The sequence below is a fragment of the Lithobates pipiens genome, unplaced genomic scaffold, assembly GCF_037356315.1.
Source record: "Lithobates pipiens isolate NorthernLeopardFrog02 unplaced genomic scaffold, aLitPip1_a1.2 Scaffold_30, whole genome shotgun sequence".
Classification (NCBI taxonomy): Eukaryota; Metazoa; Chordata; class Amphibia; order Anura; family Ranidae; genus Lithobates; species Lithobates pipiens.
The window spans coordinates 43,765,234-43,788,976 of record NW_027507791.1 but is presented as its reverse complement, the minus strand read 5'-3'; the positions used below and the strand labels follow the sequence as shown (position 1 = coordinate 43,788,976).

The 23,743-nt window shown below is 47.0% G+C and overlaps 1 protein-coding gene across 3 annotated transcripts in view; it reads right to left on the bottom strand.

Annotated features, from left to right (window-relative positions):
- The window catches only part of SEMA6C (semaphorin 6C), a 330,011-nt gene extending 307,532 nt beyond the window's left edge, over positions 1-22,479 (bottom strand). For all 3 annotated transcript variants that reach the window (XM_077464107.1, XM_077464109.1, XM_077464108.1), the window contains exon 1: positions 22,397-22,479. The gene's annotated coding sequence lies outside the window, so the exon portion shown is untranslated. The remainder of the gene's footprint in view (positions 1-22,396) is intronic.
- Between the last annotated feature and the right edge of the window lie 1,264 nt (positions 22,480-23,743).

Here is a 23,743-nt window from a genome sequence, read left to right as displayed (position 1 = left end):
ACATTGACACTTGGGGGTCAAGAATAATGACACATTGACACTTGGGGGTCCAGAACAATGACACACTGACACTTGGGGGTCCAGAACAATGACATTTTGGGTTCCAAAACAATGACACACTGATACTTGGGGGTCCAGAACAATGACACACCGACACTTGGTGGTCCCAGAACAATGACACACTGACACTTGGTGGATCCAGAACAATGACACACTGACACTTGGTGGATCCAGAACAATGACACACTGACACGTGGGGTTCCAAAACAATGACACACTGACACTTGGGGGCCAAGAACAATGACACACTGACACTTGGTGGATCCAGAACAATGACACACTGACACGTGGGGTTCCAAAACATTGACACACTGACACTTGGGGGCCAAGAACAATGACACACTGACACTTGGGGGCCAAGAACAATGACACACTGACACTTGGGGGCCAAGAACAATGACACACTGACACTTGGGGGCCAAGAACAATGACACATTGACACTTGCGGGTCTAGAATAATGACACACTAACACTTGTGGATCTAGAACAATGACACACTGACACTTGTGGGTCTAGAACAATGACACACTGACACTTGCGGGTCTAGAATAATGACACACTAACACTTGTGGGTCTAGAACAATGACACACTGACACTTGCGGGTCTAGAATAATGACACACTAACACTTGTGGGTCTAGAACAATGACACACTGACACTTGTGAGTCTAGAACAGGGGTCTCAAACTGGTGGCCCTCCAGCTGTTGTAAAACTACAAGTCCCATAAGGCATTGCAAGGCTGACAGTTACAAGCATGACTCCCACAGGCAGAGGCATGGTGGAACTTGTAGTTTCGCAACAGCTGGAGGGCCACCAGTTTGAGACCCCTGGTCTAGAACAATGACACACTGACACTTGTGGGTCTAGAACAATGACACACTGTCACTTGAGGGTCCCAGAACAATAATACTGAAACTTGGGGGACCCGGAACAATGAAACGCGTACACTTGAGGCCCACAAACTATGACACACTCATACGTTTATAACAGTGAATCAGGTGCATTTCACCTGCAGAGTGTGGAAAAAAAAGCCTTATTGATCGAGTTACGGAATTACAATGCTGGAGCAGCACGTGGTCACACTTCTTACGGCTCTCTATTTGATATGAAACAAAAGGCAGGAAAGCGGCAGCGGGGAACCTGGCGTTCGGCAGCGGCCCAGCGCAGAAGCCGTACCCCCAGCAGCTCACTGTCGCGATGATCCTAACAAATGCATGTAAATTGTGCATTTTGCCTCTTCCCTGCTCCGCGTGCGTGCATTTAAAATTCATGGCAGCCTCTGCTCGGGTACAAGGCAAAAAATAAAAACAACCAAAAAAAAAAAAAGAAAAAACACAACAACTGAGACATCAATGCTGTGCCGTCCCTTAATCCCGACTGACAAAATTGAAATCCCGCTCATTTTCATTCTACAACACTTGGCGTGCCAAAGCTGGTGGAACACACTTTGAATGAAAAATAGGCTCCGGTCAAATGTGAACGTTTTGTGTTTGAAATGACTCCGGGGACACAACCTACTCATTAAATGCTTTTAATTTTTTTCTCGCCATTCGTCTAATACAACTGTGTTCCCCTGCTAGCAAAATCAAGTGGTCGCCATTATTGGTACTTTCCGAACGACTTTGAATTCAAGAATAGGGGATCGTGGACCAGTGTGTCCCTGGTACAGTACTCCCAGGATCCCTGTCCGGTTTTCCAGAGTTTCCAGATCTCCTAGGATCTCCAGTACTCATGGGATCCCTCCAGGATATCCAGAACTCTAGTATCCTCAGCACTCCTAGGATCCCTGCCAGGTCTTCCGGGATTTTCACAACTCCTAGGATCTATAGTACTCACAGGATCCCTGCCAGGTCTTCCAGAATTTCCAGATCTCCTAGGACAGTGATGGCGAACCTTGGCACCCCAGATGTTTTGGAACTACATTTTCCATGATACTTATGCACTCTGCAGTGTAGTGGAGCATCATGGGAAATGTAGTTCCAAAACATCTGGGGTGCCAAGGTTCGCCATCACTGTCCTAGGATCTTCAGTTCTCATGGGATCCCTCTTGGGTTATCCAGGATTTCCAGAGTGCTAAGATCTTCAGCACTCTGATGCCGCGTACACACAATCGGAAATGCGGCCAGAAAATGACCGATGAGAGCTTTTCATCGGAAAATGCGACCGTGTGTATGCTCCATCAAACTCCCGCCGAATTCCCACCAGCCAAAAATTGATAGCATGTTCTCAATTTTCCAGATGGAAAAACTTTCTATCGGTAATTCCGATCGTGTGTATACAATTCCGACATGCCAAAAACTCACGCATGCTCAGATTCAACTACAAGAGCTATTGGCTACTGGCTATTGAACTTCCTTGTACATCACTGTGTTCTAAACTATCGGAATTTGGTGTGACCGTGTGTAGGTAAGACAGCTTGAGCGGAATTCCGTTGGGAAAACCATCAGAGCTTCTTCCGATGAGAATTCCGATCGTGTGTACGCGGCATTAGGATTTTGCTAGGTCTTTCATGATTTACACAACTCCTAGGATCCCTATTACTCGCAGGATCCCTGTCAGGTCTTCCAAAGTTTCCAGGGTCTCCAGTATTCAAAGAATCCCTGTTGAGTCTTCCAGAATGTCCAGAAATTTAGGTTCTCTAGTACTCGCAGGATCCCTGCCAGGTCTTCAAGGATTTCCAGATCTCCTAGATCTCCAGTTCTCATGGGATCCCTGCTGGGTTTTCCAGGATATCCAGAACTTTAGGATCTTCAGGACTTCCACAACCCCTAGGATCTCTAGTGCTCACAGGATCCCTGACAAATCTGCCAGAATATCCAAGAACCTCTAAGATCTCCGGTACTAAAAGTATCCCTGCCGGCCGGGTCTTGCAGGATTTCCAAAACTTCTAAGCCCTTGTACACACGGTCGGACATTCCAACGGAAAATGTCCGATCGCACCGCGTCGTCGGATAATCCGACCGTGTGTGGGCTCCATCGGACTGTTTCCGTTGGAATATCCGACGGACCAAGTTTTCCAGCTTGGCTATAAAACTTTCCGACAACATGATCCGATCGGACCTTGTCCGATCATGTGTCGAGAATTCCGATCGGACAAAGTGCCACGCATGCTCAGATCAAATTCCTAGACCAAAGCTATTGGCTACTAGCCTGAACGTAGTCCCGTCGTAACTAAATAACGTCATCGCATTACGAATGATCGGATTTTCCGACAACTTTGTCCGACCGTGTGTATGGAACAGTTTCGGACAAAATCCGTCTGACAAAATCCGACGGATTTGGTTGTCGGAATGTCCGACCGTGTGTACAAGGGCTAAGGTCTCCAGTACTCACAGGATACCTGTCAGGTCTTCCAGGATTTCCAAAACTTCTAGGGTCTCCAGTATTCACAGGATCCCTGTTGAGTCTTCCAGGATTTCCAGAACTCCTAGGATCTCAAGTACTCGCAGGATCCCTGCCAGGTCTTCAAGGGTTTCAAGAACTCCTAGGATCTCTAGTACTCCCAGGATCCCTGCCAGGTCTTCCAGGATTTCCATAACGCCTAGGATTTCTAGTACTCACAGGATAACCAGAATTTCTAGGATCTCCAGTACCTTCAGGACTTCTAGAGTTCTCAGTAGATACACTGGGCATGTCCTCTAAACAGGAAGAATATTTAGGCACCAACCTCCTTAGAGCTAATGAGCTGCAATACTTGTGTGTTAGTTGCCTATTTGTTGCCAAACTGGATTGACCTGACTGCTCTCTTGGTTCCTTCCTGCCTTGACCTCTGCTTGAACCTGACTACTCTGCCACCTGCCTTGACCAGTGCTTGAACCAGACTACTCTGCCACCTGCCTTGACCAGTGCTTGAACCTGACTACTCTGCCACCTGCCTTGACCAGTGCTTGAACCTGACTACTCTGCCACCTGCCTTGACCAGTGCTTGAACCTGACTACTCTGCCACCTGCCTTGACCGGTGCTTGAACCTGACTACTCTGCCACCTGCCTTGACCGGTGCTTGAACCTGACTACTCTGCCACCTGCCTTGACCGGTGCTTGAACCTGACTACTCTGCCACCTGCCTTGACCGGTGCTTGAACCTGACTACTCTGCCACTTGCCTTGACCAGTGCTTGAACCCGACTACTCTGCCACCTGCCTTGACCAGTGCTTGAACCTGACTACTCTGCCACCTGCCTTGACCAGTGCTTGAACCAGACTACTCTGCCACCTGCCTTGACCAGTGCTTGAACCTGACTACTCTGCCACCTGCCTTGACCAGTGCTTGAACCTGACTACTCTGCCACCTGCCTTGACCAGTGCTTGAACCTGACTACTCTGCCACCTGCCTTGACCAGTGCTTGGGCCTGACTACTCCCATGCCTGCAGCTCTGTGAACGGTCTCCACACCATAGCCCCTCCATTCTATTCTACTGGGGTGATCCTGAGGGCTATGACCTGATGTCAGTTTGCCACAACGTAAACTAGGACCGCCATCTTCACCATCAGGAGCTCTGCTGAAGACCAGCTGCCACATAGATTGTGCAAATCAGGTGAGGCTGAGGGTGTCATAACAGTTCGCAGGTTGGCAGCACTGTCCTTTGTATGGCCGCACTTTTTTTTTCATTTTTGAGAGAGGGTAGGAGCTATATTCGCCTATTCCATACTCAGGCCCTGCTTACTGCTTTGCTACACAAGGATCCTACTTTACTGCTCCTTTTCTCGGGGCAGGTCTGTTAGTAATCTGACCCACTGAAGACAATGCACTCTCCACACGGTTAATATTATATTTCAGTATTTGCAAAGCAAGGAAGCTGAGTCATTGCAGTGACATACAGAGCTCCCCCTGGTGGTCAATCTACAGATATATATATATTTAATACAAAAATTAAAATATGGAAGAGCAAGCTTGCAAAAATGAATAAATCCCATCAAAGATTAAAGGTACAGAAAATGTAACAATACAAGATAATCCATTAATCCGATGGCGTGAGTCTGACTGATGTTTGATGACACTAGATCCCAAAGTAGCCGACTGCGTTTCCAGGTGCCCCAACTCACGGTCAAGGAGCTGGCGCCTCGCTCTGCCAATCCCCATTCCTCTGGAGCTAAGCTCTGATAAGAAAAGCTTAGAAGGAGATTTCGGGCACAGCTATCTGGTGGTGAATCACGTTGGAGCTACAGACCACAGCGGTGCGGAACGTACGGCATCGTTCATTCACTTCACGGCACACCAGCCGGGCTTTCTGAATTTCATTGGGTGATTATCTGGTCTTCTGGAGATGCAATAGGCGTGTTTTTGATTTTTTTGTTCTTCGGTATGTCAAAAAAAAAAAAACAGGGGTTCTCAGATCATTAGGTGACTACCAAGCAGGAGTGGGGAGGACTAGAGCACTACAGCAATGGCTGAAAAACTGTCCACAAGAGCTGACACTCTAGTATGAATCTTGTCAATTCTATTGCAAGTTGCGAGATTGTTCCTACGAAAAATAAATTCTCATTCAAAGACTCAAAGAGGATAGAGGGAGTATGAGAATTTCCAAACTTTGTACTCCATCTCCACAGAGATCACAGTACCCACCAGCAATGCCTTTGCTTTTCTCTCCAGAAGTATGGAGCCATCTTTATTCAGACAACATCCAGGTCACCATACACTTCCTGCACTGAGATGCTGACTAAGAGTTCACACAATCATGTATATCCTGGTGCCCGGCTGTGTTCACAAATGTCGGACACAGATCAGACCCTGCTGCAGACTCTGACTTTGTGACTTTGCGACAAAGTTATAATGTATGGTATAGGTGATCACCGGAGGAAAGGAGACTGGGGAAATGCTTCATCCACTCTAAGGCTAGGTTCACACCTTGTGCCTGTCAGGAACACATGAAAAACTGCACACTTTCCTGACATGCACAGAAACGCGTTGCGCTTGCACGTGGGGTAAACCATAGAAAGCAATGGACAGCCCTACATGTGATGCCCGGTAATGCAATCCCGACCGGAATGCTTTCTTGACATGCACAGAAAGGCGTTGCCCTTGCACATAGGGCAGCCCATTGAATATAACAGACTGCCCTACATACCCTGCTCAGGAATACTTTCCTGACATGCACAGAAATGCGTTGTCCTTGCATGTAGGGCACTCCATCAAAATGAATGGACTGCCCTACCTGCGACATTTGGGAATGCTTTCCTGACCTGGACACATTCCCGACATGCACAGAAACGCATTGCCTTTGCATGGGGGGGGGGGGGTGGGCAGCCCATGGAAATTTATGGACTGCCCTACATGTGCTGCATGGGAATGCAGTCTCACCCTGAATGTTTTCCTGACATGCACAGAAAAGCATTGCCCTTGCACATGGGGCAACCCATTAAATATAATGGACTGCCCTACGTGCGATGCTCCGAAATGCTTTCTTGACCTGGACTCATTCCCGACATACACAAACACGTTGCCCTTGCACATAGGGCAGCCCATTGAGTATAATGGACTGCCCTATACGTGATACCTGGGTATGCAATCCCGACATGAATGCTTTCCCGACATGCACAGAAACGCGTTGCCCTTGCACATGGGGCAACCCATAGAATATAAATGGACTGCCCTACATGCGATGCACAGGAATACTTTCCAAACCTGAATGCTTTCCTAACATGCCCAAAAACATGTTGTCCTTGCGTGTGGGGCAGCCCATTGAAATGAATGGACTGCCCTACACGTGACTTACGGGAACGCTTTCCTGACCTGAATGTTTTCCCGACATGCACAGAAACGCGTTGCCCTAGCACATGGTGCAACCCATTGAATATAATGGGCTGCCCTACACACGACGCTCAGGAATACTCTCCAAACCTGAAAGCTTTCTTAACACGCACAGAAGCGCATTGCCCTTGCACATTAATGGACTGCCCTACACGCGACGCTCAGGAATACTCTCCAAACCTGAATGCTTTCTTAACATGCACACAAACACGTTGCCCTTGCACATGGGGCAACCCATTGAATATAATGGACTGCCCTACATGCGACTCTCCAAAAATGCTATCCTGACCTGGACTCATTCCCAACATGCACAGAAACGTTTTGCCCTTGCACGTGGGGCAGACCATTGAAATTAATGGACTGCCCTACATGCGATATGTGGGAATGCGATCCCGACCTGAAGGCTTTACCCACATGCACAGAAGCGTGTTGCCCTTGCACATGGGGCAACCTATTGAATATAATGGACTGCCCTACATGTGAAGATTGGGAATGCTTTCCTTATCTGAACGGTTTCCCGACGTGCACAGAAACGCATTGCCCTTGTGCGTGAGGCAGCCCATTGAAATTAATGGCCTGCCCTACACATGGGAATGCAGTCTCGCCCTGAATGCTTAATTTACATACACAGAAACGCATTGCCCTTGCACATGGGGCAACCAATGGAATACAATGGGCTGCCCTACACGTGCTGCATGGGGATGCAGTCTCACCCTGAATGCTTTCCTGACATACACAGAAACGCAATGCCCTTGCTCATGGGGAAACCCACTGAAAATAATGGACTGCCCTACATGCGACGCTCTGAAATTCTTTCCTGACCTGGACTCATTCCCGACATGCACAGAAACGCGTTGCTATTTCACATGGGGAAACCCATTGAATATAATGGACTGCGTTACACGTGATGCTCAGCAATACTTTCCAGACCTGAAAGCTTTCCCAACATGCGTAGAAACGCATTGCTCTTGCATGTTGGCCAGCCCATTGAAATGAATAGACTGCTTTACACACAACATGTGTGAATGGTTTCCCAACATGCACAGAAATGCGCTAACTTTTAGCGGATGTGTGGCGGCGCCATTCATTGTTAATGGCACCCCTACGCATCAGCTGATGTATGTGTTTTCAGATGCACCAAAACTACATGGTGCTGGTGCGTTTTTGAAAAAGGGTCAAGGGACTTCTTTCTTTTTTGAACGTAGGGCAGCCCCATTGAAATGAATGGACTGCCCTACACGTGGCACGTGCTCCATCACGCCAACATGGTGTAAACAGAGCCAAAGTGCACTTTAGGGTTCCTTAAGTGCTATTGCAGTTTGGTAAATTGGGTCATTGGCTTATACAATGAACATTAAGGGGTAAAGGGCAAAGTGCAAAGTCTAAAGGGCTTAGTGCAAAAGGGTGTAGACCCACATCAACCAATCAGAGCAGGACTAGATGACAAGATGGGTTCCACCTGGCTTCCATGAAATTTTGTAATTTTCTCTTTGTAATTTTTTTTTTTTTTTCGTATATGCACCTGATGACCCTACACACAAGGATGCCATAGAGGAAGGTTTATGGCTTTTCTAATACGATATAGGGGTCGGCGTAATGCGAGTTCCTTAGATACAGATGACGCCTTCGGTGAAATTGGAATGGGAAACAACGTCATGGCTCTTGAACCTTCTCTAACCTGCTTTAATGTGATTATTGGCTTTTCTTCCCAGAGGAAGATGCAGCGCCGGCTTACAAAGAACTGGATGACTTTCCCCCCGTTCTCTTATAAAAAGAAGTCCCCGGGGGACCAGACGGTGAATTGCAATGCGCGCAGAGACGCTACGTAGCATGGCCGATGGAAAACGGATAAATCAAGGGCCATTATTAAGTGGGTTTCCAGTTTAAGTCATACAACATGCAATGGTGGTCTTCCATACAACATGCAATAGTGATCTTCTTAAAATTAAATAAATCGGTGACTGGCGGAGGCAGCCCCTTTTGATCCTTATAAATGTTGGGTTTACGACTGGCCTAATGGTGCCACCTTGTGATTGTACTGTACTGTTCCTCTTTCTCAGTGCAAGTCTACCAGTCTGTTGATCTCCGTGGCTAACTCTTACATAGTTAATAGTTAACCCACAGGCCTCTTATACCAGTGAGAGCTCCATGGTAGGGTTTTCATCTCCACCATGGCCACTTCAAGAGAACCACCCTCTCCCTGCTCCATTTTCATGTATTGTATGGAACGAAGAGTTCATCAAGACGAGTGAGATACCATAGAGATAGGAGGTGGGTTCACATAATCCAGTGAAAAGCAATCGGGGCCTCTAAGCCCTTGTACACACGGTCGGACATTCTGACAACCAAATCCATTGGATTTTGTCCAACGGATTTTGTCCGAAACTGTTGCATACACTCGGTCGGACAAAGTTGTCAGAAAATCCAATTGTACATAACATGATGACGTTATTTCGTTACGACGGGACTACGTTCAGGCTAGTAGCCAATAGCTTTGGTCTAGAAATTTGATCTGAGCATGCGTGGCACTTTGTCCGTCGGAGTAGGCTACACATGAACAGAGTATGTCCGATCGGAGCATTTTGTCGGAAAATTCTACGGACAAGTTGGAAAACTTGGTCCGTCGGATACTCCGAAGGAAACAGTCCGATGGAGACCACACACAGTTGGATTAACCGACAAAACGGTCCGATAGGACACATTCCGTCGGAATCTCCGAACGTGTGTACAAGGGCTTACATAGTTAATAGTTAACCCACAGGCCTCTTATACCAGGGAGAGCTCCTTGGTAGGGTTTTCATCTCCACCATGGCCACTTCAAGAAAACCACCCTCTCCCTGATCCATTTTCCATGTATTGTACGGAACGAAGAGTTCATCAAGAAGAGTGAGATACCATAGAGGTAAGAGGTGGATTCACAAAAATCCAGTGAAAAGCAAGCTGGGCCTCTAAGCCCTTGTACACGCGGTCGGACATTCTGATGGAAAATGTCCGATCGGACCGTGTTGTCGGATAATCCGACCATGTGTGGGCTCCATCGGACTGTTTCCGTCGGAATATCCGACCGACAAAGTTTTAGAGCTGGGCTATTAAATTTTCCGACAACATGGTCCAATGGGACTTTGTCCTATCGTTCGTAGAGAATTACGATCGGACAAAGTGCCACGCATGCTCAGATCAAATTACAAGACCAAAGCTATTGGCTACTAGCCTGAACAACGTAGTCCCGTCGTAACGAAATAACGTCACTACGTTCCGAACGATCAGATTTTCCGACAACTTTGTCTGACCGTGTGTGGGCTCCATCAGACTGTTTCCGCGGGAATATCTGACCGACAAAGTTTTAGAGCTGGGCTATAAAATTTTCCGACAACATGATCCGATGGGACTTTGTCCTATCGTTCGTAGAGAATTCTGATCGGACAAAGTGCCACGCATGCTCAGATCAAATTCAGAGACCAAAGCTATTGGCTACTAGCCTGAACGTTGTCCCGTCGTAACGAAATTACGTCATCACGTTCCGAGCGATCGGATTTTCCGACAACTTTGTCCGACTGTGTGTATGCAACACAAGTTTCGGACAAAATCCGTCGGACAAAATTCGACGGATTTTGTTGTCGGAATGTCCGACCCGTGTGTACAAGGGCTAAGAGATATAAGCGGGTAATTGAAACTGCCAGCAACTGCCTGTAATGGAATATCAGCTTTGGATAAATGTATTTGGACAGTTCGGGAGGAAAGGGGGACTCAGGTGTTGGGTACATAATAGGTATAGTTATGGAAGATTGAAAAACAGAAAGAATAAGAGAAAGTTGAGAAAATGAAATTTGAGTCCAGGAGAAGGACGCTTGAGGAGAGAGGGGTGGACAGACTTGTGTCCAGAAGAGGGCTGGTGGAGGAGAGAAGGATGGACAGACTTGCGTCCAGAAGAGGGCTGGTGGAGGAGAGAGGGATGGACAGACTTGTGTCCAGAAGAGGGATGGCGGAGGAGAGAGGGGTGGACAGACTTGTGTCCAGAAGAGGGATGGTGGAGGAGAGAGGGGTGGACAGACTTGTGTCCAGAAGAGGGATGGCGGAGGAGAGAGGGGTGGACAGACTTATGTCCAGAAGAGGGCTGGTGGAGGAGAGAGGGATGGACAGACTTGTGTCCAGAAGAGGGCTGGTGGAGGAGAGAGTGGTGGACAGACTTATGTCCAGAAGAGGGCTGGTGGAGGAGAGAGGGATGGACAGACTTGTGTCCAGAAGAGGGCTGGTGGAGGAGAGAGTGGTGGACAGACTTATGTCCAGAAGAGGGCTGGTGGAGGAGAGAGGGATGGACAGACTTGTGTCCAGAAGAGGGATGGTGGAGGAGAGAAGGGTGGACAGACTGGACAGAGAGGCACACTTATGGAGAATGAAAGGATGGAGGATTTAGGTTCAGAAGAGCAACAGTTATGGAGGATGGAAGGATGCAGGATTTAGTCTGTTTGTGGAGAATGGAAGGATGGAGGATTTAGGTTCAGAAGAGGAACAGTTGTGGAGTATGGAAGGATGGAGGATTTAGGTTCAGAAGAGGAATAGTTGTGGAGGATGGAAGGACGGAGGATTTTGATTCAGAAGAGGAACAGTTGTGGAGGATGGAAGAACGGAGGATTTAGGTTCAGAAGAGGAACAGTTGTGGAGGATGGAAGGATGGAGGATTTTGGTTCAGAAGAGGAACAGTTGTGGAGGATGGAAGGATGGAGGGTTTAGGTTCAGAAGAGGAACAGTTGTGGAGGATGGAAGGACGGAGGGTTTTGGTTCAGAAGAGGAACAGTTGTGGAGGATGGAAGAACGGAGGATTTAGGTTCAGAAGAGGAACAGTTGTGGAGGATGGAAGGATGGAGGATTTTGGTTCAGAAGAGGAACAGTTGTGGAGGATGGAAGGATGGAGGGTTTAGGTTCAGAAGAGGAACAGTTGTGGAGGATGGAAGGACGGAGGGTTTAGGTTCAGAAGAGGAACAGTTGTGGAGGATGGAAGGATGCAGGATTTAGTCTGATTGTGGAGAATGGAAGGACGGAGGATTTAGGTTCAGAAGAGGAATAGTTGTGGAGTATGGAAGGATGGAGGATTTAGGTTCAGAAGAGGAACAGTTGTGGAGTATGGAAGGATGGAGGATTTAGGTTCAGAAGAGGAACAGTTGTGGAGTATGGAAGGATGGAGGATTTAGGTTCAGAAGAGGAACAGTTGTGGAGTATGGAAGGATGGAGGATTTAGGTTCAGAAGAGGAATAGTTGTGGAGGATGGAAGGACGGAGGATTTTGATTCAGAAGAGGAACAGTTGTGGAGGATGGAAGAACGGAGGATTTTGATTCAGAAGAGGAACAGTTGTGGAGGATGGAAGAACGGAGGATTTAGGTTCAGAAGAGGAACAGTTGTGGAGGATGGAAGGACGGAGGATTTAGGTACAGAAGAGGAACAGTTGTGGAGTATGGAAGGATGGAGGATTTAGGTTCAGAAGAGGAACAGTTGTGGAGTATGGAAGGATGGAGGATTTAGGTTCAGAAGAGGAATAGTTGTGGAGGATGGAAGGACGGAGGATTTTGATTCAGAAGAGGAACAGTTGTGGAGGATGGAAGAACGGAGGATTTAGGTTCAGAAGAGGAACAGTTGTGGAGGATGGAAGAACGGAGGATTTAGGTTCAGAAGAGGAACAGTTGTGGAGGATGGAAGGATGGAGGATTTTGGTTCAGAAGAGGAACAGTTGTGGAGGATGGAAGGATGGAGGGTTTAGGTTCAGAAGAGGAACAGTTGTGGAGGATGGAAGGACGGAGGGTTTTGGTTCAGAAGAGGAACAGTTGTGGAGGATGGAAGAACGGAGGATTTAGGTTCAGAAGAGGAACAGTTGTGGAGGATGGAAGGATGGAGGATTTTGGTTCAGAAGAGGAACAGTTGTGGAGGATGGAAGGATGGAGGATTTTGGTTCAGAAGAGGAACAGTTGTGGAGGATGGAAGGATGGAGGGTTTAGGTTCAGAAGAGGAACAGTTGTGGAGGATGGAAGGACGGAGGATTTAGGTTCAGAAGAGGAACAGTTGTGGAGGATGGAAGGATGGAGGATTTTGGTTCAGAAGAGGAACAGTTGTGGAGGATGGAAGGACGGAGGGTTTTGGTTCAGAAGAGGAACAGTTGTGGAGGATGGAAGGACGGAGGATTTTGGTTCAGAAGAGGAACAGTTGTGGAGGATGGAAGGATGGAGGATTTAGGTTCAGAAGAGGAACAGTTGTGGAGGATGGAAGGATGGAGGATTTTGGTTCAGAAGAGGAACAGTTGTGGAGGATGGAAGGATGGAGGATTTTGGTTCAGAAGAGGAACAGTTGTGGAGGATGGAAGGATGGAGGGTTTAGGTTCAGAAGAGGAACAGTTGTGGAGGATGGAAGGACGGAGGGTTTTGGTTCAGAAGAGGAACAGTTGTGGAGGATGGAAGAACGGAGGATTTAGGTTCAGAAGAGGAACAGTTGTGGAGGATGGAAGGATGGAGGATTTTGGTTCAGAAGAGGAACAGTTGTGGAGGATGGAAGGATGGAGGGTTTAGGTTCAGTTGTGGAGGATTGAAGGATGGAGGATTCAGGTCCAGAGACGAGGACAGTTGTAAAGCAGAGGGACATTTAGAAGATATGAACTCAGTTCAACCCCTCAAGCTTGCTCTGTGTAGCTGAGGCTTAGGTTTACAAAGATTGCCTGTCAGGAGTGCAGCCCTATCCAGGCGTCCCCCATACGGGCCCCCCGGCCTCTGACAGCTCGAACAATACTAGGAAAATAAGTGGCTCGGCCAGGCAATGTTTTTCTTCAAAGCGGCCAGCTGTTATACGACTCACTGCCTGCACTCTGAGAGGATCTGGAGTTTTTATCAGTGCCCGGCCACAGCTGGGTAAACTGAAATCTGGGCGACACAGTCATTCCTCAGCATTGCCAGAGCAGCCAAAAGAAAAAAAAAAAAAAGAAGAATACGGCCCATGGACGCGCAGTGACATCTTCATTCCAACAAAAATGACCTTCTGGTGGTCTCAACCTTTGCAATGGTGAACCATGCCATGCGCTGGCCACCAGGGGTGCATAAGACAAGGTGACAACGGAGATGCAAGATTAGGAGACAGTTGTCCCCCCATAACAGGAAGTGCCTGAACACGGCGGGATCGCCGGGGACTGTTTTATTGGGACCTGCAGACATAGAAGATTGAGAACAAATTTTTTAGAAGAACGAAAAGACGTTGAAGCTTCCATGAGATTTTAGTAATTGGGTTTAAGCGTTCGGTTAGCGCACAGCAAAGGCGCTTTTTTTTTTAATTGAAACCCTTTGATCTAATTTAGGATTCAGTTCTTGGAGTCGTTACTAAGCCTGGTGCACGCCAACCCAAATCTACAGCTTTGGCCTTGCAGGTTCCAATTAAGTCAGATTAGAAAGTGTGATATACAGTTCAGCAATTTTGTTGCAAGCGAGTGTTTTCACGCTTCCCGCCATGTTTTATTTTTTATAGAACAAATAATGAACATCGGTAATTCTGCTGTTGATAGGTCACTCCCCCTCCCACCATTTTTTTTTTTTTCAACATTGCGTTCGACTTTCGAAGCTGTTTGCCAAAAGGTTGTCACTACATGGAGGTCACATGATGATTCTGGAAGGGTGTTGGATCAAAGGCTGGCTTATTTTTCAGATAGAATCCGGCGGCGAGAGCACATCATCTGACCGTTGAGCGATTTATCTCAGGCTAGGTTGTTTTTCATGTCCAGATGGTTTGGGGGTCAGTTTGTCACAACAATGGCGAACGGTAGAATTTTTAAGTCTGATCGTTCCCTCAACAGAGACCGGTCGATTTCAGTAGTTAAGATATCGCCATAACTTACAATAGCAAGTTATCGATTACATTTCTGTTTCCACCATGTGATCTCATAATAATCGAACCAATCGAAATATGATCGTGTTCATGACCCAGGCGTCTTCTTTCTGCCAATCAATGCAACACGGTTGATAACTTTCCACACTGGCTAAGCGACTTCGTTTGATCGCATCCAATCAAAGTTGGGTCAATTAAGTAGATTGATCAGAAGGGAAGTTACGCAATTTGGTTGTTTGCAGATTCGAGCATTTTGATTGAATTGCACATCGACTGGTTGATAAATGTTGACCGCGTGTAAGTGGCGCAGCCTGGGTTGCTAGCGGCAAGAGCACTGCCGCAACACTCAGCGGGAGCGCGCCGCTCGCCCTCCCCTCGATTCCGACCACTTTGATCTACAACGGACCCACCCACACACCCTAAGGCTTGGTTCACACCTAACAGGCGCAGCTGAGAGCGCGCGCATTTCTTGAGCGTTTTCAGCGTTCTGAGCGTTTTCAGCGCATTCATTTCAATAGGCTTCCCTACGCACCAAAAACATGGGAGAGAAGTCCTTCTCTTTTAAAAAAAAACGCCCTGCACCCAAGCACAAGTGGCTGCAGCGCCACGAGGTTTTGGCACGTACAAAAACGCGCGTTTTGCAGACGCATTGGGGGTGCCGTTAACAATTAATGGCACCTTCATACATCTGCTAAAGGGGAGAGTGTTGGGTAAGCATGCAACTTTGTGCACGTTCCTGGCATGCAAAGATCTGAACCTAACCGCATACTGCACTTTCAGAAAATCACCAAAAAATGCAATCATCTCATAGACGTCTATGGTAAAGCGTGGGTAACCCATACGTAAAAAAAAAAAAACGCGGTTTGGTCGCACCCCGGCAATGTGAAACCACCCTAAGTCTTCATACAGTACACACTATACGTAGACTTTTTTCTGCAGAAACTGACCAGATTGAAAGCCTTTCATTCTTTTAATTTTTTTTTCGCCCACCAAACTAACCTTAGGCGTTTCAATCCCGTGCGCCTTTCCATTTTAAACACATGACAGGTTACGTACGATTTTTTTTCTCAATACAGCCATTCTCATCACCACATTTTCCAACGCTGAAAGCATTTTTTCCAGCAACACATGCAGTACGCAAACAGTAATGTACGGTATTGAAAAACAAAAATGGCGGCGATGGAAATGACATCATCGATTCAGGAATGTGTTTTTCTTTAAAAACTTAGCGACTCGTGCAAAACGCGTCTTTTAAAATTCACATTACAAGCCCAGATAAGAAACAAGCACAAAAAACACATCTTTTTAAATGCAGTAGCGCCACCATTGGCACACTGGCTCCACAGAGCTGTAAGCGGTACCAAATGTTGGCATCAAGACACCCATGCTAGGTGCGGTTCAGAAGCCTCTTGGGGAAATAGCTGAGCCACCCCCAATGCATGGTGGGGTGTTCTTGGGGGGGTCCCTAATGCACATTTATGCAATCCTGGGCATGAACTGCACAGAAGCAATACCAAAGAAACATGGTGGTGGTACCTAGTTTGGCCTGGATGGCTTAAACCATTGACAGGTCCTCTTGACTTTTTTTAAATTATTATTATACATGTGCATGCCATATGCTGGCGGCTGAATGATTGTCTCTTACCTGGTATCAGTCTTTATACCTAGAGGAGCCAATCCTAACCAGCATTCTGTGGAATCCTAGGGTTCCTCCAGTGCTGGCTAGGGGTCCCTTGAGTTCTGGCCAACTAACCTCCTATCTGGTGGTGCCTGCATAGTTCCAGGTCTAACGCCTCTTGGCAGAGTCAGCGTTGGCAGGTCCTCTTTACTTTTTTTAATGATTATTATACATGTGCACGCCATACGATGGGGGCCTAATGATTGGCTCTTATCTGGTGTCCCTTTATACCCAGAGGAGCCAATCCTAACCAGGATTCTGTGGAATCCTAGGGTTCTTCCAGTGTTGGCTAGGGGTTCCTTGAGTTCTGGAAAACTAACCTCCTATTTGGTGGTGCCTGCATCGTTCCAGGTCCAATGCCTCTTGGTAGAGCGACCGTTGACAGGTCCTCTTTACTTTTTTTTTTTATGATTATTATACATGTGCATGTCATATGTTGGCAGCCTATTGATTGGCTCTTATCTGGTGTCCCTTTATACCTAGAGGAGCCAATCCTAACCAGGATTCTGTGGAATCCTAGGGTTTCTCCAGTGGTGGCTAGGTGTTCCTTGAGTTCTGGCTAACTAACCTCCTATCTGGTGGTGCCTGCATAGTTCCAGGTTCTATGACTCTTGGCAGAGCCAGCGTTATCACTGTAAGGGTGTTGTTATGGCCAGCTTGTAAAGGGGGCATTCTTCCCCTGGGCCGGGAACAAGGGGTGGGCAGGAGGGGCGGCTTCTCTGGGTGCAATGAACTGTTTATTACAGGGATGGGGGCATCTTGACCCTCACCTTAGGGGGAAGGGGGGGGGGGGGGGGGGAATTTGGCATCTTTGCCATGGGCACTGGATGACCTTGTCCCACCACTGTTCTTCCCACTTACCACCATATTCTCCCAATGACCCCCAATGGACTAATCTCACCAGAGACTTGAAAATGTTTTCAAGGGTTCCTTGAAAAAAAAGGTTGAGAAAGGCTGATCTAGAGATATACATATGCATGTAGTCACGTGTTATTCCGTGAAAAGACGTGAGTCTATGTATAGCTTATAATTATATATTTACATGAGGTCAGCCATGCATGCTTATTGCATAAAGAGACTCTGCTTCCGCTCCTCTTCCTTAGTGCACACCCACGTTTTCAGAGCTCTGTCCATAGACTTTCACTGCTCTCCAAGGAGATGATCCTAAAATTCTTACAGGAATCATTCAGCACTGGTACTGACTGCCCTGTCTGACACACAGGAAGCCACTAGAGGGAGCACCTACAACCTGGTATATGAAATACATTGATGAATATATGACACGGGTGTGAGTGAGCATCACATACAGGCTAATTTTACAGTAATAACTCAAGATGAGAATTTGCCTAAAGTACACTTTATGTCCATGTTGACTCAATCGCTTTTAAGTAACTTTCGATCTCAAAAAAAAATGATGGGGATAGATGGAAACAAGCATCAAGAAATCACAAAACAATCAGAACCATTGGCTGGCTTGACCCATCTATCTGCTTTAGCGATCCAGCACTGCAAATCACCAAAAATTTACATAAATTGTATGTGTTACATGAAATTTTCTATTTGGTCCTATGTGCCAACCAATTGTGCCACTTTGATGGGGGGTGGGCACAAGCAATCACAAAACAATCGGAACCATTGGCAGTAAGCTAGTTTGACCCATCTATCTGCTTTCACGATCCAACACTGCAAATCACCAAAAATGTACGTAAATTTTATGCGTTACCCCAAATTTGCTGTTTGGTTCTATGTGCCAACCAATGGCACTACTTTGATGGGGGGAGGGGTTGGGAACAAACAATCACAAAACAATCGGTACCATTGGCAGTAAGCTGGCTTGTCCCATTGATCTGCTTTCACGATAAAAAACTGCAAATCACCAAAAATTTACGTAAATTTTATGTGTTACCCAAAATTTGCTGTTTGGTCCTATGTGCCAACCAATGGCGCCAATTTTATGGGGGGGGGGGGCACAAACAATCTCAAAACAATCTGAACCATTGGCATTAAGCTGGCTTGACCCATTTATCTGCTTTCACGATCCAACACTGCAAATCACCAAAAATCTACGTAAATTTTATGTGTTACCCAAAATTTGCTGTTTGGTCCTATGTGCCAACCAATGGCGCCACTTTGATGTGGGGGGGGGGGCGATGGGCACAAGCAATCTCAAAACAATGTGAATCATTGGCAGTAAGCTGGCTTGACCCATTTATCTGCTTTCACGATCCAAAACTGAAAATCACCAAAAATTTACGTAAATTTTATGTGTTACCCAAAATTTGCTGTTTGGTCCTATGTGCCAACCAAAGGTGCCACTTTGATGTGTGTGGGGGGGGGGCGATGGGCACAAGCAATCTCAAAACAATCTGAACCATTGGCAGTAAGCTGGCTTGACCCATTTATCTGCTTTCACGATCCAACACTGCAAATCACCAAAAAAATTTACGTAAATTTTCTGTTTGGCTTCATGTGCCAACCTATGGCACTACTTTGACACCATTGCGACCGATACTTTTGCAAAAAACGCCAGCAGAGCAAGAGACATTTGGTCAAGTAGGAAAATCAAGGATCATTCAAAAACATTTCCAGAGAACTCCAAAAAATTTGGGACTACCCCAGAGACCGGCCAACCAGGGTCACGTGTCATGGATGCAAAGGAATCAATGTGTTGGTTGACCACTTGAAGACCCATTTACGCTCTATTTAATTATTTCGATGTCTTGGCCATTACCACACCAGAATAACCGCAAATACACTTATGATATCAGAAATCCATCAGCCCTCCGTGATCCTCAAAGCATCGGCCCCAGCTATGACGGACGCAAACGGCGCCTCTGCCAAAATTTGGGGGCCTGTCCGAACTGTCCCTTTAAATGCTTCTATGTACGGCCAACGTTGGGTGCAAACCGTACTCAGCTCCAGCAAGCCAACGACTGGGAATATAACGAGCTAAGAGAAGAAAAGCACCGACATAGGCGAGCCTTTATTCCGCTAAGCGGAGGAACAAGCAACCTTAATATGATAAAAATTGATCTCTTTGTCCTGCGCAAAAAAAAAAAAAAAAAAAAAACAGACGTTGTTCAGTCTGCAAGACTCTGTTTTGTGCCGTGTAAGTTATTACTCGGTACAAAGCGGTAGATAAGCAGCTCGGCGTTGGCTCGGCATCGGCACACAATTATCTGTATCATAAACCCCCCGTGCACGGTACGTATACACCAACCGTCACGCGGTGCTGGCCCTTTGCGACACATCTCCAGGGATTTTTATAGAAACAATCTATCTATAGCCAAGGTAGAGAAAAGGGTTAATTGGCCTCGGTGATAACTCCAATTAAGCAGATTCGGGGTAAGGCGAAACCAAAAAAAAAAAAAAAATGATAAAAATAACTGAGCAGGCAATAACAAAAAAAAAAAAAAAAATGATAAAAAAAATATCTGAGCAGGCAAGACAACACAAACCGAAGAGGAACAATAAATATAAGAAGAACTGAGCAAGCAAGAAAAAAAAAAATCAAAAACAATAACCGAGAGGCAATGCCGGCACAAAGCAAAGAAAAATAATAAAAAAATATATATATTAACTGTGAAAGCAAAAGAGCAACAATCAAATATAATAACTGAGGGGGCAAAGACAACACACAAAGCAAAGAACAATAATAATAAAAGAAAAATGTTAACCTAGAAAGCAAAAACAACAACAACCAAAAAAGAATAATAAACACATAATTATAACTGAGTAGTCCATAACTCCGGTGACTTATCAAAAGGGAATGTGTACAGTAATGCTTAGAATTTATTTTAACTGCTTAAATCCCGACTCAGCTGGCAGTGATAACTGCTATGTTTTTTTTTTTTGGAGAGCTCGTTGGCCAACCGGTGCCCAGGCTGTGATTCCACAGTAGAAAGGTTGGATATTTTCTAGCATCGGCCACCATCCAAAGTAACCCAGGCTTCAATTCTGGAATTGAAAAGGGTCAGATATTCTCTAGGGTCAAGTAACGCCAAGGTGTCCAACCTCACTAAAGGTGCCCAGGCTTCGAATTCCAGAATTGAAAGGTTGGATGATCTCTGGAGTCAGTGAGAAACTAAATCCAAAAGGTGCCCAGGTTTCGATTCCAGAATCGAAAGGTTGGACATTCTCTAAAGTCAACAACAAGTAAAGCCAAGGTGCCCCTTCGACTCCAGAATTGAAAGGTTGGATGATCTCTACAGTCAATGACAACTAAAGCCAAGATGCCAACCCCACCAAGCTGCCCAGGCTTTGCTTCCGGAATTGAAATGGTCACGTATTCTCTAGGGTCAATGACAAGTAGCACCAAGGTGTTAAGCCCCACCAAGGCGCCCAGGCTTTGATTCCAGAATTGAAGGGTTGCGTGATCTCTACAGTCAATGACAACTAAAGCCAAGATGCCAACCCCACCAAGCTGCCCAGGCTTTGATTCTAGAATTGAAATGGTCATGTATTCTCTAGGGTCAATGACAAGTAGCACCAAGGCGTTAAACCCTACCAAGGTGCCCAGACTTTGATTCCAGAATTGAAGGGTTGCGTGATCTCTACAGTCAATGACAACTAAAGCCAAGATGCCAACCCCACCAAGCTGCCCAGGCTTTGATTCTAGAATTGAAATGGTCACGTATTCTCTAGGGTCAATGACAAGTAGCACCAAGGCGTTAAACCCTACCAAGGTGCCCAGACTTTGATTCCAGAATTGAAGGGTTGCGTGATCTCTACAGTCAATGACAACTAAAGCCAAGATGCCAACCCCACCAAGCTGCCCAGGCTTTGATTCTAGAATTGAAATGGTCAGATATTCTGTAGGGTCAATGACAAGTAGCACCAAGGTGTTAAGCCCCACCAAGGCGCCCAGACTTTGATTCCAGAATTGAAGGGTTGCGTGATCTCTACAGTCAATGACAACTAAAGCCAAGATGCCACCCCCACCAAGCTACCCAGGCTTTGCTTCCGGAATTGAAATGGTCACGTATTCTCCCCACCAAGCTGCCCAGGCTTTGATTCTAGAATTGAAATGGTCACGTATTCTCTAGGGTCAAGGACAAGTTGCACCCAGGTGTTAAACCCTACCAAGGTGCCAGGCTTTAATTCCAGAATTGAAGGGTTGCATGATCTCTAAAGTCAATGACAACTAAAGCCAAGCTGCCCAACCTCACCTGAATTTAAAGGGTCGGGTATTCTCTAGGGTCAATAACAAGTAGCACCAAAGAGTCCAGTGCCACCAAGGTGCCCAGGTTTTAATTCCAGAATTGAACGATGGGATATTCTCTAGAGTCAATGACAAGTAGCACCAAGGAGCCCAGCGCCACCAAAGTGCCCATGTTTCAATTCCAGAATTGAAAGGGTCAGACATTCTCTAGAGTTAATAGTAAAGCCAATGTGCCCACCCCACCAAGGTGCCCGGGTTTTTCGATTCCAGAATCGAAAGCTGGGATATTCTCTGTGGTCAATCGCAAGTAGCACCAAAGCGGCCAATACTGCCAAGGTGCCCAGGTTTTTTCGATTCCAGAATTGAAAGATTTGATATTCTCTAGCATCAATGACAAGTATAGCCAAAGGTACCCAACGCCACCAAGATGCCCAGTCCTCAATTCCAGAATGGAAAGGGTCAGATGTTCTCTAGCGTCAATGACAAGTAGCGTAGGGGGGGGTCAAGCCGGTCGTTTTTTCCACGAGCTACCTTGCAGTCCCAAACAAACATGACACTACCGGAGGTTCTGCCGCCGCCACAGCCGGAGACTTGCCACTGACAGCTGACGGTGCACAATGGAAAGGCGGGGGGGGGGGGGGGTCCTTAAACCCGCAGTGGACTTTATGTCTACTCGGCCAACAACAAACCCCCCCCCCCCCCCCCCCCCCCGCCGCTTATCCTTTGTTGCTCAGCACAAAAACTTCTCCAAACAACGCCAGACCAGTCCGGCAGAACACAACCCAGACCTTGGCACTGAACCACAGAGCTGGCAATCTAAATTGCCCCTTTCTCCCACCATACAAAATCCAAAAACACCACAACGGTTAAAAAAAAAAACGGAGAAATGGAGCTTACCTTGTTCTATTCTTTTCCCCAAGGCGCTGATGAGTTGGGTTAGTTTCCTCATCCGATGAAGGGGATTTCGAAGGGGGGGGGGGACAAAAAGGAAGGGGGGGTGGGGGGAGGGTTGGGGGTGGAGGGGTGGTGGTGGTGGTGGCCCTTTGCCCCAGATTCCTGGGCTCCTTGGAGTTGAGTAATTCCGTAGTGGTAGTTCAGTGTGCAGACCCAGCTCTCTGTCTCCTAACTGGAAGCAGCGAAAACAAACTACTGCATGCCAGGAGAAGGCAGAGAGACAGCCCAGGATCACTCCCTGAATCCCAACCCAACCCCTCCCACCCCGCTCCTCCTCCTTCTCCTGCCTGGAGCTTCAGCCTCCAGAGCTGTCAACGCAATTCTGATGTCTAATCCCTCAGCTCCAAGATCCCTCAGCTCCAAGATCCCTCAGCTCCAAGTCCATCAAGATCCCAGATTACTCAGCTCCAAGATCCCTCAGCTCCAAGATCCATCAGCTCCAAGATCCCTCAGCTCCAAGATCCCTCAGCTCCAAGATCCCTCAACTCCAAAATCCCTCAGCTCCAAAATCCCTCAACTCCAAGATCCCTCAGCTCCAAGATCCCTCAACTCCAAGATCCCTCAGCTCCAAGATCCCTCAGCCCCAAGATCCCTCAGCTCCAAGATCCCTCAGCTCCAAGATCCCTCAACTCCAAGATCCCTCAGCTCCAAGATCCCCCAACTCCAAGATCCCTCAACTCCAAGATCCCTCAACTCCAAGATCCCCCAACTCCAAGATCCCTCAGCTCCAAGATCCCTCAACTCCAAGATCCCTCAGCTCCAAGATCCCCCAACTCCAAGATCCCTCAGCTCCAAGATCCCTCAACTCCAAGATCGCTCAGCTCCAAGATCCCCCAACTCCAAGATCCCTCAGCTCCAAGATCCCTCAGCTCCAAGATCCCTCAACTCCAAGATCCCTCAGCTCCAAAATCCCTCAGCTCCAAGATCCCTCAACTCCAAGATCCCTCAGCTCCAAGATCCCTCAGCTCCAAAATCCCTCAGATCCAAGATCCCTCAGCTCCAAAATCCCTCAGCTCCAAGATCCCTCAGCTTCAAGATCCCTCAGCTCCAAGATCCCTCAACTCCAAAATCCCTCAACTCCAAGATCCCTCAGCTCCAAGATCCCTCAACTCCAAGATCCCTCAACTCCAAGATCCCTCAGCTCCAAGATCCCTCAACTCCAAGATCCCTCAACTCCAAGATCCCTCAGCTCCAAGATCCCCCAACTCCAAGATCCCTCAACTCCAAGATCCCTCAGCTCCAAGATCCCTCAACTCCAAGATCCCTCAGCTCCAAGATCCCTCAACTCCA